The 13,734-nt window shown below is 40.7% G+C and overlaps 1 pseudogene across 1 annotated transcript; it reads right to left on the reverse strand.

The window, feature by feature from the left end:
- Positions 1-4,130: 4,130 nt before the first annotated feature.
- LOC306862245 (solute carrier family 22 member 4-like) lies at positions 4,131-13,305 on the reverse strand (annotated as a pseudogene). Its single transcript has 11 exons — positions 12,853-13,305; positions 11,545-11,647; positions 11,255-11,409; positions 10,713-10,883; positions 10,586-10,597; positions 7,515-7,614; positions 6,959-7,056; positions 6,638-6,852; positions 4,652-4,834; positions 4,434-4,569; positions 4,131-4,344 (listed from the first exon to the last, which is right to left on the reverse strand). The product of its transcript is annotated as a solute carrier family 22 member 4-like (transcript).
- Positions 13,306-13,734: the final 429 nt, after the last annotated feature.

The following is a 13,734-nucleotide window of genomic DNA, read 5'->3' on the forward strand; positions in this document are numbered from 1 at the left end:
TCGTCAGCTTGTCCTTTGCATTTCTCAGTGGTGGAAAGAGTACTGAAAATATATACTCAAGTAAAAGTACCATTACCTTCCAAATAATGTAGTGTGAGTAGAGTAAAAGTACTTGTCCACAAAACTACTTGAGTAAGAGTAAAAGAGTAGCCTATGTAAAAGTACTCATGAGTATTGAGTAGTGAGTACTGAGCTGTGGATTCTACCCCGTCATAATAACTGCTCTACACTGCAATTTATACATGTGTGACCCTGGAGCACAAAACCAGTCTTAAGTCACTGGGGTATATCTGTAGCAATAGCCAAAAATACATTGTATGGGTCAAAATTAGATTTTTCTTTTATGCCAAAAATCATTAGGATATTAAGTAAAGATCATGTTCCATGAAGATATTTTGTAAATTTCCTACCGTAAATATATCAAAACTTAATTTTTGATTAGTAATATGCATTGCTAAGAACTTCATTTGAACAACTTTAAAGGAGATTTTCTCAATATTTAGATTTTTTTGCTCCCTCAGATTCCAGATTTTCTAATAGTTGTATCTCAGCCAAATATTGTCCGATCATAACAAACCATACATCAATGGAAAGATGATTTACTCAGCTTTGTGTAGATGATGTATAGATCTCAGTTTTGAAAAATTGACACTTATGGTTTTGTGGTCCAGGGTCACCTTTAAAAAACGTTGTACATTCTGGAATTCACATTATCTTGTTTGTCATAAAGAATGAAGAATATCTATAATCCAGCAGTTTTGATTGATTTTGACTGCCAACTCTTTAAAACACATCAAAACAGCACGGAAACAGTATTCAGTTGAAGAAAAGATGAAAGTTATTCTCAGTACAATTATCCCCATTTAAATCATAAAGTTTGAAAAATAGATTTAAAATCATGTGTAAGGCCACTGAGAGCATGCTGTTGTTGCACATACAATATTAATGTTTAAAACAGTGCAAATACAAACACCATAAGAAACTCATAGTTCAGCATCACACACCATGATATGGGTTCAAATGAGAGCCCATTTCTCTCCAAAACGGGGCCAGTTTTAGCGTTTTGCAATAAAGAAACAAGAACAACTATAATTTATGTTACAATTTTAACAAATGCACATTGTTCTAGAAGGATGGCATCATGTACATTACATGTACATATACATTACTCGAATTGTTATGTCGATAAAACAATTTGTAAGGAAAAATACATTAAATAACAACGTATTTCTGGGGAAACTTTTTCAAAAGAAAACAAACGCACGCGGCGGTCTCGGTGATCAGCAGCATCCACAACTGAATGCAACAGTGTTGAACTTGACATTTGTTTATGCGCGAGTACACATGCTAAATGAAGGCGGATTGAATAAAATGGATTAAAAAAAAAGAAATTAAAAAAAGTTTATTAATGAGCTGCAGTTTTATTACATCACGCGCTGACACAGATTATTAGATTATTAGTATTAACGCCACAGGTCATCAATAAGGTGCATATTGGTCCTCAATTTGAGTACAATATTGCAAATCGTTTTACAGTGTTTCCAACACACTTTTTCACAGCGCATCACACGCTCAAACTCATCAAAAGTCAACAAGTTCAACAAGCAAAAACGTATCCAAGTGACTGCAGCTGAATGCGCGAGAGAGAGAAGCAGCGCAGATCGCGCGGCTCTTAAGTGAATTTACTGAACGTGGCACTTGCGGGAGTTAACACTGCACGCAATATCCGCAACCTCACAGCACATTTCAGGTCGTGTAGAGAGGCAAGCATATATACAAATCATTCAGTAAGCAGAAATCCAAAATTTACCTGAACATATTAGAGGAAGATGTGACTGCATTGATGCTTGAGGAATACACTTCCAGCAGCCGTGATAGACAGCAGCTGGCGGTTAAAGCTTTCTAGGCACAATTTGATTTGACGAAAGTCACGAGACACTATCTCCCTATCCAATCATATTAATGGATAAAAATAAAATTAAAATAAGCATGTAACGACCACAAACGGAGGAAAATAGCGGAGTAAAAGTGCCGATACATCACTTAAAATGTACTCAAGTAAAAGTAAAAGTCCACAATTTTTAAACTACTCAAAAAAGTAAAATTACTGATAAAAACTACTTAATTACTGTAACGTGAGTATTTGTAATTCGTTACTTCACACCACTGGCATTTCTTTATGTCTATACAGACCCCAACAGCTGTGATTGGTCCTCTTTGTAACCCTATTACCCATCTTAAAAGATGTCTAGCTTTGCTTCCACTGGGAATGAATGTAATAAGAGTACTAAGGAGCAGAGTGCAGCTCGGCCAATCATAATCAAGTTTTGCACAAACACTTTAAATATGCAACAACCTGGATGCCAATACCTTTTCTGATTTTGGTACGATTCTCACAATAACCATTCATATCTTTTCAATTATATGTTAAGTATAATGGTTAATGTAAAAAATTAAAATTCATGTGCTGATACCAATTACAGATAGACATAAAAAAACAAATACCCTTTCAAAAAAAAAAGAACCTCAATGTAAAAAAAAAGCCTGTAGACATATTTTCACATTATCTTCACACAGATCTTCAACAGATTACTGGATCTGTGTGAAGTCCCCTCATGCTTCAAACGCTCCACCATCATCCCCGTCCCAAAGAAACACAAAATTACTGGACTTAATGACTACAGACCTGTGGCCCTAACGTCTGTAGCCATGAAATAATTTGAAAGACTGGTTTTGGCTCATCTGAAGGACATCACTGGACCCTTACTGGACCCCCTGCAGTTTGCCTACACAGCAAACAGGTCTGTGGATGATGCGGTCAACATGGGACTGCACTTCATCCTGCAGCATCTGGACACAGCAGGGACTTATGTGAGGATCCTGTTTGTGAACTTCAGCTCTGCTTTTAACACCATTATCCCGGAAACCCTTCAGAATAAACTAACCCAGCTCTCCGTCCCAACCTCCGTCTGCCAGTGGATCAACAGCTTCCTGACGGACAGACAGCAGTTAGTAAAGCTTGGCAAATTCACATCCAGCACTCGAACCATCAGCACTGGAGCTCCTCAGGGCTGCGTACTCTCCCCACTGCTCTTCTCCCTCTACACCAACGACTGCACATCTAAAGACCCCTCTGTCAAGCTCCTGAAGTTTGCAGATGACTCCACACTGATTGGCCTCATCCAGGACGGTGACGAGTCTGCTTACAGACAGGAGGTTAAGGAGCTGGCTGTCTGGTGCAGTCTTAACAACCTGGAGCTGAACACGCTCAAACCTGTGGAGATGACCGTGGACTTCAGGAGAAACCCCCCTGCTCTCCCCCCACTCACCATCATGAACAGCACTGTGACTGCAGTGGAGTCTTTCAGATTCCTGGGCACCACCATCTCTCAGGACCTGAAGTGGGATATTCACATTGACTCCATTGTCAGGAAGGCCCAGCAGAGGTTGTACTTTCTTCGCCAGCTGAGGAAGTTCAACCTGCCACAGGACTTACTGAAACAGTTCTACTCTGCCATCATTGAATCCAACCTCTGCACCTCAATAACTGTCTGGTTCAGCTCAGCTACCAAATCTGACCTCAGAAGACTACGGAGGGTAGTCCGGACTGCTGAGCGAATCATTGGTACAACCCTCCCCACTCTCCAAGAACTGTACTTATCCAGAGTGAGCAAAAGGGCTGGTAAAATCACTCTAGACCCCTCACATCCAGCACACTCCCTCTTTGAACTGTTACCATCTGGTCGACGCTACAGAGCTCTGAGCACCAGAACGACCAGACACAGGAACAGTTTCTTCCCTCAGTCAATACATCTCATGAACACTCAATAAATAAACGTGGAACACACAACTAATTCATTATCCATTCACCACACTCACTTATATTATTTTTATTTTTCTCATTTCTAATTTGTACATACTTGACCTGTACATACATAGTCGCCTATATTATATATTGTGTTGTTGTTGTTTTTTTGCTGCTTTGTACATTGGTTATTGGCTATTTCTTGTATTTTGTTTCATTACCTGTGTCCTGTCCTGTTACTGTCTTTCTGTTGCACTGTGGAGCTTCTGTCACTACAACAAATTCCTTGTATGTGTAAACACACTTGGCCAATAAAGCTCATTCTGATTCTGATTTTATTCACATTTTATCAAGAGTTGCCTATAAAACTGAAGCCACTGATGAGGAGCCATGTAGGATCTTCTGAATGTCTTAATGTCCAGAGAAGGATTTATTTCCAGTTGTGTAGCCATCAAACTTTTCTTCTTTCACATTTTTTCTTCTTTCACGATGACTGTTCCTTTCCTTCCTCCAAGGTGCGTTTCTCTCTTCGAATAAAACTAATAAAAAACAAGAGGTAAAGTCTATAGATAAAGATGAATGTGTATGTATGGTTTGTTAAAACACACACATAATTCAAGTGACTTACCTTTTGCATTTCTGCATTTGTTCCAGAGTCTCGGGCAGCGCTTTTCCAAACGTCTCCGGCAGAAACATGTTTGCTATTGAGGAAGCAATGGTCAGACTTCCCATCAGGATGTAGGGCAGATATTTGTTGAAAGTGCCTTTACGAATAGAAAGAAGAACACAACGTCTCGTCTCCAGTCCACTGTGATGCAGAAGATTAGACTCATAGGACAGATTTACCAAGGAATATGACGTAAGGTGCAGTGATGCTGCCGATGCGAGCGGCTGAGGAGCACGTGTCGATGCCCAGGTTCCTCAGGACGGTGGGATAGAGCTCCGCCGTGTAGATGTAGACCACACAGAAGGACACGGTGAAGCCAAACTTGCCGGCCATCTCTAATGCCAGAGCCAGAGTCTGCAGACCTGTGAAAGAGTCTCAGCATTATAATGACCACTGCATTAAAATAACTGCCTTTTATCAAACACCCTTGATCAGCCGTGGATTTTCTTTCTTTTAAAACTAATTTCCTAGTCAAATTAGAATTATATCTTAGTTTTATCAGCAATATATGATGTTTATTAACAAAGTTTGAGAGGAGCACGAATGATTGCGACTGGTGTGAACGGTCCCATAGAAAAGGTCTTAAATCAGCAAAAACTCAAAAATATTTGTGTCCTTGGACCACAAAACCAGTCTTAAGTGTCACATTTTTTGAAATTGAGATTTATATATAATCTGAAAGCTGAATAAATAATCTTTCCATTGATGTATGGTTTGTTATGATAGGAAAATATTAGTCTGAGATACAACTATTAGAAAATCTGGAATCTGAGGGAGCAAAAAAATCTAAATATTGAGAAAATCTCCTTTAAAGTTGTTCAAATGAAGTTCTTAGCAATGCATATTACTAATCAAAAATGAAGTTTTGATATATTTATGGAAGGAAATTTACAAAATATCTTAAAAGATCTTAATATCCTAATGATTTTTGTCATAAAAGAGAAATGTATAATTTTGAGCCATACAATGTATTGTTGTCTATTGCTACAGATATACCTGTGTTACTCATGACTGCTTTTGTGCTGCAGGGACACATATGTGAAAGTGTCCTGGAAACATCCAGTCCTGGGGGCCTCATTTATAAAGCGTGCGTACGCTCAGATTTGATCGTAGAGTGTGCGTACGCTTAAATCCACGCCAGCGTTCATATTTATAAAGACAGTCTTTGACGTGGAAAAGTGCTTAGCATCACGTCAGGGTCTGAGCAGACGTACGCACTTTTTATTGTCGGAGTATTGCAGGTTTTTTAAAATATAAGCTGTTCTTAAGTATGATGACTGGTGATCTTTTATATGTTAATGATATTAATTAGGAGTCGTTTACAAGGCAGCGAGATTAAACCAGTCAATAGCGCGCAAACTCAAGATCATTTGTGATTCATAGATTTCACATCTGAAAGAAACTCGTACGAGTGATTTCTGTTCGTATGTTCATTCTATGAATTGCACGTACGCATATCTTAGAAATGATCGTAAGATCAAATTTAGGATGGTTTCTGCGCAACATTTGATAAATGAGGCCCCAGCTCTCTCAATAAATGTGGAAGTAATAGGCTTAACCTCTTTTCCTTGAAATGGTCCAAATCTAGTTTTACTTGCATGGAATGAAAGCTAACCCTCGACCCGTCATAAACTCACTGGCATTCATAGGATTGGGTTGATAAACCTATTGCTGATGCTTTTTCTGAATGCTTACAGTCCTCTGTGTGCTTTTTAGGGTTTTATAATAAATTCAAAAGTTCGCATTTAAACATAATCAGATTGAACAAACAGTAGGCATATTTGGCGTGCTGTCCGAGGAGAGGCCTCCAAGCTCAGAATATAGCCTGTTGGCTGCATATATATACTATCCTGCTAAATTAATTATCTGAACATGCTCCTCTCAAACATAATTTCTATGACCCTCGATTACTCACTGCTGCTGTTACTGACTCTTATAGCATAAACCCTCTGCTTAATGAGTTAATGTACAGTAAATGGCTCTTATATTTCCACCAACACTGTCCTTTTCTCTAAGTACTGTCAGCAAAAGATGATGTTGCATGGACAAGAGTGTTTTACTCTTCAAATCTAAATGTAAGGCTCATTTTTAAATCTGAATCCGCAGTAGGATCTTGTGATCCATGCCAAAGGTATTTTGTCAGTATTGCGTGTATGAGCTCTTATTTTCAGGTATCAGCTGCACCAGAAGCAGAAATCCTCCTCCGATGACGAGGAAAGCGGACAGGACGGGTCTCCGAGAACAGCTCTTCAGAAGAAACGTGGACACGATGTAGGCAGGCACCTCAGTGACCGCGGAGAGGAAGCAGTTGAGGAACAGATCGCCGCTAAGGTTAGTGGTATTCATGGACAAGCCGAAATATCCAATGTTGATGGCCATCCTATTTTCCTCACTCACTGATGTATGGAAAGTGGTATCATCTGAAGAGCATAGGAGAAATATATATCGCACTGAAGCATGCATGTTAGACTGCATGAATGTCTCACCGCAGCAGTAAACACAGGAACGTGGTTTTGCGGATATCGCTGGTCCGTATAACGTCAAGCACGCTGTACTTGCTGTTCTGGGACGTCGCCTCTTTAACCTAGCAACACCATACAAAACAGATCCGCTGTTCATAACACCTCCAGCTAACCATGGGAACGCTCCCAGAATGCTTCTTCAAGGTTAGGACAAAACAGTCTTAAAATAACGTTCTTATAACATTATCAATATCTGATGTTAACATGTTTAAAGAAAATATGGTGTTTTATGTATTGAAAAAACATTCAAATGTAAGATTCTCATGATGCACAACCAAGAAAAAAACTTAATAATTACAATAACAAAACAAAAACGGGATGTTTTGAACATGTAAAAAAACATTCAGAAATAAAGTTTTCATAACAGTATGAAGGTTATGTTCTGTTTTGGTTTGGTTCTAGTGCTCTTTGTTCCTTGGTTTATTTCCGGTCTTCCTTAGTTGAACTAATTTCTCAGCATCTTCCTGTTTGTTTCCAGTTACTCGTTTGTTACCTGGGTTACACATTGATTAGCACATACCTGCTCCCTGTTTGGTTGATTATCTTTCCTCAGTTCTTTCTGTTCTTTGTTCGGTGTCGTCTTTATTTGAAGTGTGAAGTGCTTGGTCTCCTGCATGTTTCTGGTTTATTAAAGAATTAGGGGAAAATATAAAAAAATTAGGGGAAAGCCGATTAGTCACCAGAAGAGACGGCAGCTCGCGTAAGTGTTTTGAATACTTGGTCGCAGTTCTGATGTTTAAATTATTTACTTGCTGCTAGGAAGGCATAGTTCGTTTCCTACCTATTTCTACTCTACATATTCATTGAGGTTTTTATGTTTGATTGCACTTACTGGTAATTAGAATAATTTGCGCCTCAGCTGAGAATGAGCCTGTGTGATTGTGCTAAGTGTTAGTTTGGTCTTGGGCTATTAGGAGTCCTTTAACCTTATTGGCTGGGCTGATCAGAAGCCGGCCACAGCTGTTTTCACTCTAGTTCCTAAACTGTATTTATTTATGTCCGAACGCTGATGCAGAAGTGTAAAGACAGACGACTTTTTCCTGCGCGACTTTGACCGAGCAATGACACCGCACACCCTTAAGTATCGTTTTTATCTTCCCTCACACTTTCCTATCCTCTATCCTTCCACGTCTGTCATGTGTTTCCAAACCATTCCGGTTCTCTCTCAACCTCGCTCTAAAAACACACGCAGAAGGCTACGTAACCCTGCTAACCTGCGCCCTATCTCTACATCTTCCACTGCACCTCTTTCTTTCCCTGTCAACAAAGCAGACTTCATTTCTGCATTTTCCTTACAATCCACACTCAGCATCCTGGGCTTGACTGAGACCTGGATTCGTCCAGAAGACTCAGCAACCCCAGCTGCTCTCGCTCACAATTTCTCTTTCTCTCACATCCCGAGGCAAGTTGGCCGGGGTGGGGGCACTGGTCTGCTCATTTCAAACAATTAGAAATACTCAACCCACTCTCCCCTAGGCAATCTCAACTCATTTGAATCTCATGCCATTACGGTAACAGCTCCTATAAAACTCCAGATTGTGGTAATCTACTGTCCCCCGGGCCAAATTCTAGCAACCTTCCTAGATGAGCTGGACGGACTGCTGTCCTCTTTCATGGAGGATGGCACTCCACTCTTAGTCTTCGGCGATTTCAACATTCACCTAGACAGGCCTTATGCTACAGACTTCCATTCACTCCTAGCTTAATTTTATCTCAAATGCCTCACCACTACTAGCACGCACAAATCAGGCAACCGACTTGACTTAATTTACACACGCAATTGTTCTACAGATAACATTCTGGTACAACCACTCCATATCTCTGACCATTTCTTCATTACATTTACTTTACATTTTGCTACCCAGGTGCCACCATCTCCCTTACCGGTTACTTTCAGACGCAACCTACGCTCCCTTTCCCCCTCCCTTCTTTCCTCTGTAGTATCCTCCTCTCTTCCCTCGCCTACCCATTTCTCTTCTCTGGATGTAAATGCAGCCACTGACACTTTATGCTCTACCTTAACCTCTTGTCTAGACGACATCTGTCCTCTCTCCTCAGGCCAGCACGGGCTGCTCCTTCTAACCCCTGGTTATCCGATGTTCTTCGTGAGAATCGGACCAAACTCAGAGTGGCAGAGAGAAAATGGCGCAAATCAAACGATCCGTCGGACCTGAGTAGGTATCAGTCTTTGCTTTCATCTTTCTCTACTGAAGTCCACACTGCCAAATCTTCACATTTCCACAACAAGATCACCAGCGCTCCAGACATGCGTAATCTCTTCAGAACATTTAATTCTCTCCTCTGTCCCCTTCCTCCACCTCCCACCACTTCGATAACTGCTGACGACTTTGACACTTTTTCACAGACAAAACTAGAACAATCAGTAACCAGTTCTCAACTCCACACACACAGGACCTCCAATCAACCACATCCACTGCTCTAACTCCCATCTTCTCCTTCTGTCCCCTCACCGAGGCAGAAGTATCCAAACTTCTCCTCTCCAGCCATCCTATAACATGTCCTCTCGACCCGATCCCCTCACACCTTCTCCAAACAATCTCTTCCACACTCTTACCGGCACTCACACACATTATCAACATATCTCTCCTCACAGGCATCTTCCCCACAGCATTCAAGCAGGCTCGGGTAACCCCACTGATCAAAAAACCTACATTAAACACTTCTCTTTTAGAAAAATACAGACCTGTCTCTCTCCTTCCATTCATAGGGAAAACACTCTAACGAGTTGTCTTCAACCAGCTCTCACGGTTTCTTTCACAGTACAACAAACTGGATACTAAACAGTCAGGTTTCAGGAGTGGCCATTCAACAGAGACTGCGCTACTCTCAGTCACTGAAACCCTGCGAATTGCAAAGGCCGATTCCAAATCATCAGTCCTCATTCTGCTGCTTTTGACACTGTCAATCATTAGAGCCTCCTGTCTACCTTCTCATCACTGGGCATCACTGGGATTCCACTTCGCTGGTTTGAATCCTATCTCACCGGTAGGTCTTTCAGGGTGGCCTGGGGAGGGGAGGTATCCAAACCACATCAACTGGTCACTGAAGTTCCTCAGGGATCGGTTCTAGGACCCCTCCTCTTCTCCACATACACTACATGACTGGGTCCCATCATACATGCACATGGCTTCTCCTATCACTGCTACGCCGACGGAGCTTCTTGTCTTCCCTGCCACTCCAACTCTACAGCATGACTTCACGATTCAGTTAGGCTCATCAATGATTGCCCCATCAACTTCGGTCAGAAATCTTGGTGTAATTTTTGATGACCAGCTGACCTTCAAAGAGCACATTGCAAAGACTGCTCGATCCTGCAGGTTTGCACTATACAACATCAGAAAGATCAGGCCCTTTCTGACAAAACATGCTGCACAACTTCTTCCCTACAATAGATGGAGATGATCTATTGTAGGGAAGGACTGAAGGGTCAAGTGGCCAATGATGAGAACTGAGCCAATTCTAAAGATGAATTCAGGCTTTCAGCATGAGATGTGACAGCATGCTCTGTGTGCCTTATAAAAACTATAATTCAACATAACAAATGATCCAAAATGTGAAAGCATAGTCTACCTTTCTGCAATGCTGCAGATTTAAAATGCTGCAGGTTTCTTCGCAGGAGCTTGTGTCTCCAGTGTGAATGCAACGGAAAGTGTAGTGCGAGTGTAACTGAAACCCTTCTGGTTTTCTTGAGACTCACCACCACAGTGAGATGTAGACCACGGTCAGGCACGACAGAACCCTCAGTAGGGACCTCCAGTCATGGATGGCGAAGGCCATGTAAGCTGCATCATGTAACCGATGCAGTAATGCAGACTCACTCCCAGCGTTGTGAAGAAAACACGCAAGGACTTACTCAGCACTTCACTGCCTGTGACAGCGTAATGACATTTATTAATCTAGAATATCCCATGCACACTGTTAAAAACAAAGATTCTTCATTGGCTTTGATAGTTCAAGAAGAACCCTGAACAAGCATGAAACCTTTCCAATGCACAAAAGGTTCTTTATGCAAAAACATTTTTAGATTATTAAAATGTTCCTCACACTAAGAAAAAACTGTTCACTGAAAGGTTCTTTGGATGGTTCTTCCAAATGGTTCTTCTGTGCCATTGTTGTGAAAAACCCCTATTTTAAACCTTTATTTTTAAGAATGCATGCGTTTCCAGCATATCTCAGGCAGTGAAATTCATCAGCAGACTATATTCACTTCAGTGACATCTCATTTTATAATATGCTTACCAAGCACAAACGCTGTGAGGTACAGGGATATTTGGACTGTGCCAACAAAAAAATACAGAACACAGAAGAGCAGCCAGGAGTCGGAGAAGGACTGTGCGAGCATCACTAGTGTTTCTGCCACCAGAGACTCAAAGAAAACCTTCCTCCTGCCAAACCTGATGAGACACCAGACGTCACTGTGTGTCTCTAACAGCGGTGGTGAGGAGGGAACAGACCACTTGCAGTAAACAAATTATCAAAATATTTTGTGAATGTTTGCACTGATTATGACATGTGGACAAAAGCAGTACCTGTCAGACAGTTGCCAGAAACCAGAGAGCCCAACAGGTAGCCCATGTATAGTGTTGAGGTTGCGAACGGGACTCTCCACTCGCTGTCACACACCAGATCCCACTGCGCCAGGACATATAACAGATCGACAGCTTACCATCATCTGCTCTTCACACACTGTTATTAATATTACTGGATGAATCACTGGCCATTTTATCACTGGCCGAGTTTTCATGCACTCAAAAAGGAATCATGGCATACTTTATTTGCATCTGTTTGGTTTAATTTAAACTCATAAATCTGTTAATTGTGAAAAATTTAATCGATAAAAAAATGGTCAGCTGTGGAACAAGATTCAGTTCACATATAACAAATGAAACAAATTGGATTTATTGATGATAAATCTATAACAGAGTAAAACAGATTCAGTTCATTAGTACTACTCAAATCTCATTCTTGTTTTATTAATATACGACTGACAAATATGAATCACATGAAGTTGATTGGTTTGTTAAAGCTGTGCAATCCAAGTGGATGGAAATTTTCTTTTCTATTGCAGTTTTTCTTTCAGCTGCTTACAGACTAAATATTTCCTTGTCACACAGTTTCTGAAAGCTGAGACTCAAACAGCAGAAGCACACACCAACTCTGCAAAACCAGACACTAATTATCTGCCTTTGACTCATAAAACACTTTTTGCAAAAAAGTTCTCTCTGTAACACAGACACACACATCTAGCAGGAAGTATCTTGATTTCATTTTCAAACACAACCAATCAGAAAGCCACAGTAACTCATCACTAACTCCTCACATGTGCTTCACTGAACACCAACCAATCAATAAACACACATCCACACAACTACACATGCTGGATGGGTTTCTGTTCTTCTGTTCTGTGTAACACTGTATTCACAAACACAGATGCTTACAGTAAAAAGAGTTTGCTTTCAATCTTGTTTTCATGTTTACCCTGAATTTTACAACATCTCTCTGCGATTACTTTCAGTCTTGTACAGGAATGTACACAGGAGCTCATAAAAGAACAGCTTTAGGTTTTGAATAACTGTGTGCATATGATATATCCAAAAATATAATGGTATGGCAAAGGTGTTTGCAATGCAAAACAAATGTTTGCGTTTGAAATGTGCTTGTGATATTGCAGTGCTTAATTTTGCAAGAGATGTGAGGTATTTTGCATTTTGTGTGTGCAATTCTTGGATTTGTGTGTAAAAAAGAAAATAGGCAAATTTTTGAAAATGTAAGCAGTTGAAAAAACTGTATTTTACATGAATCTTCCTAAATGTAGAGTTTTGCGTGCAGGCACTCACCTCAGAGACGATGGTGGAGTGGTAGATGTCTGTGCTGTAGCTCCATCCGTCCACACACTTCTCCAGCGTAATGTCTGTCAGATTCACCTCCAGCGGCGAGTAACTCTGCGCACACAGGCTTCTGACCGTCTCCAGCCTGTATCTCCAACACTGACTTGGCTGTAGGTTTCCATTGACCATCTCATTGGGAATATTGGCTTTCAGCCATTCTTCACTTAGATTTCTATCCGCTATCCGACAGTGATGTGATGGTGAAGCCCCAACAAAAACTATGTAGAGGCTGTGAAGCCCCGTGGAAATGTAGACGGCATTCAAGAGAAAGTCAGCTTTGGTTTTTAGGTCTTTGGTGTTTGGAAACTCCTGGAGATATTTGGAGAAGAACACTGCTATCCTCTGCCTGGACACATGAAGGAAGGCTGTGAGTCTTGTCAGAGTTTGACTGGTCTTTAACATTATGTACATGGCAACTAATCCAAGGCACATTTTTCCACTAAAAGGAGCCAAAAGAATTACGAATGCTTGCAATCTGATTAGCTCACCGCAGGATCAGCCTTCAGTCTGGAAAATACTTGATTCTAATTGTTATCAAGAGCCTGAGGTTTGAATATCATCTTTGAAAATGCAATTTTTTTTAGAAGAGACAAAAATAATTAAAGCATTATTGTAGATTCCTCATGCATTGTGAGTCCTCATGTACACGCCTAAAATCACATCTGTCCTCCCTTCATCAACAGTTCAGCCGGAACGATTTGTTCCTGAAAACGTTTCTGCTTATTTGAAAGAGGAGTATGAATTATGTTTATGTGAAGAGCAAATAATTAAATAATTCAAAAATTAAACATCAGGCCTATACAACTACAGATCACCTACAGTAAGCCACCC

This window comes from Barbus barbus, assembly GCF_936440315.1.
Source record: "Barbus barbus genome assembly, chromosome: 43".
Taxonomy (NCBI): Eukaryota; Metazoa; Chordata; class Actinopteri; order Cypriniformes; family Cyprinidae; genus Barbus; species Barbus barbus.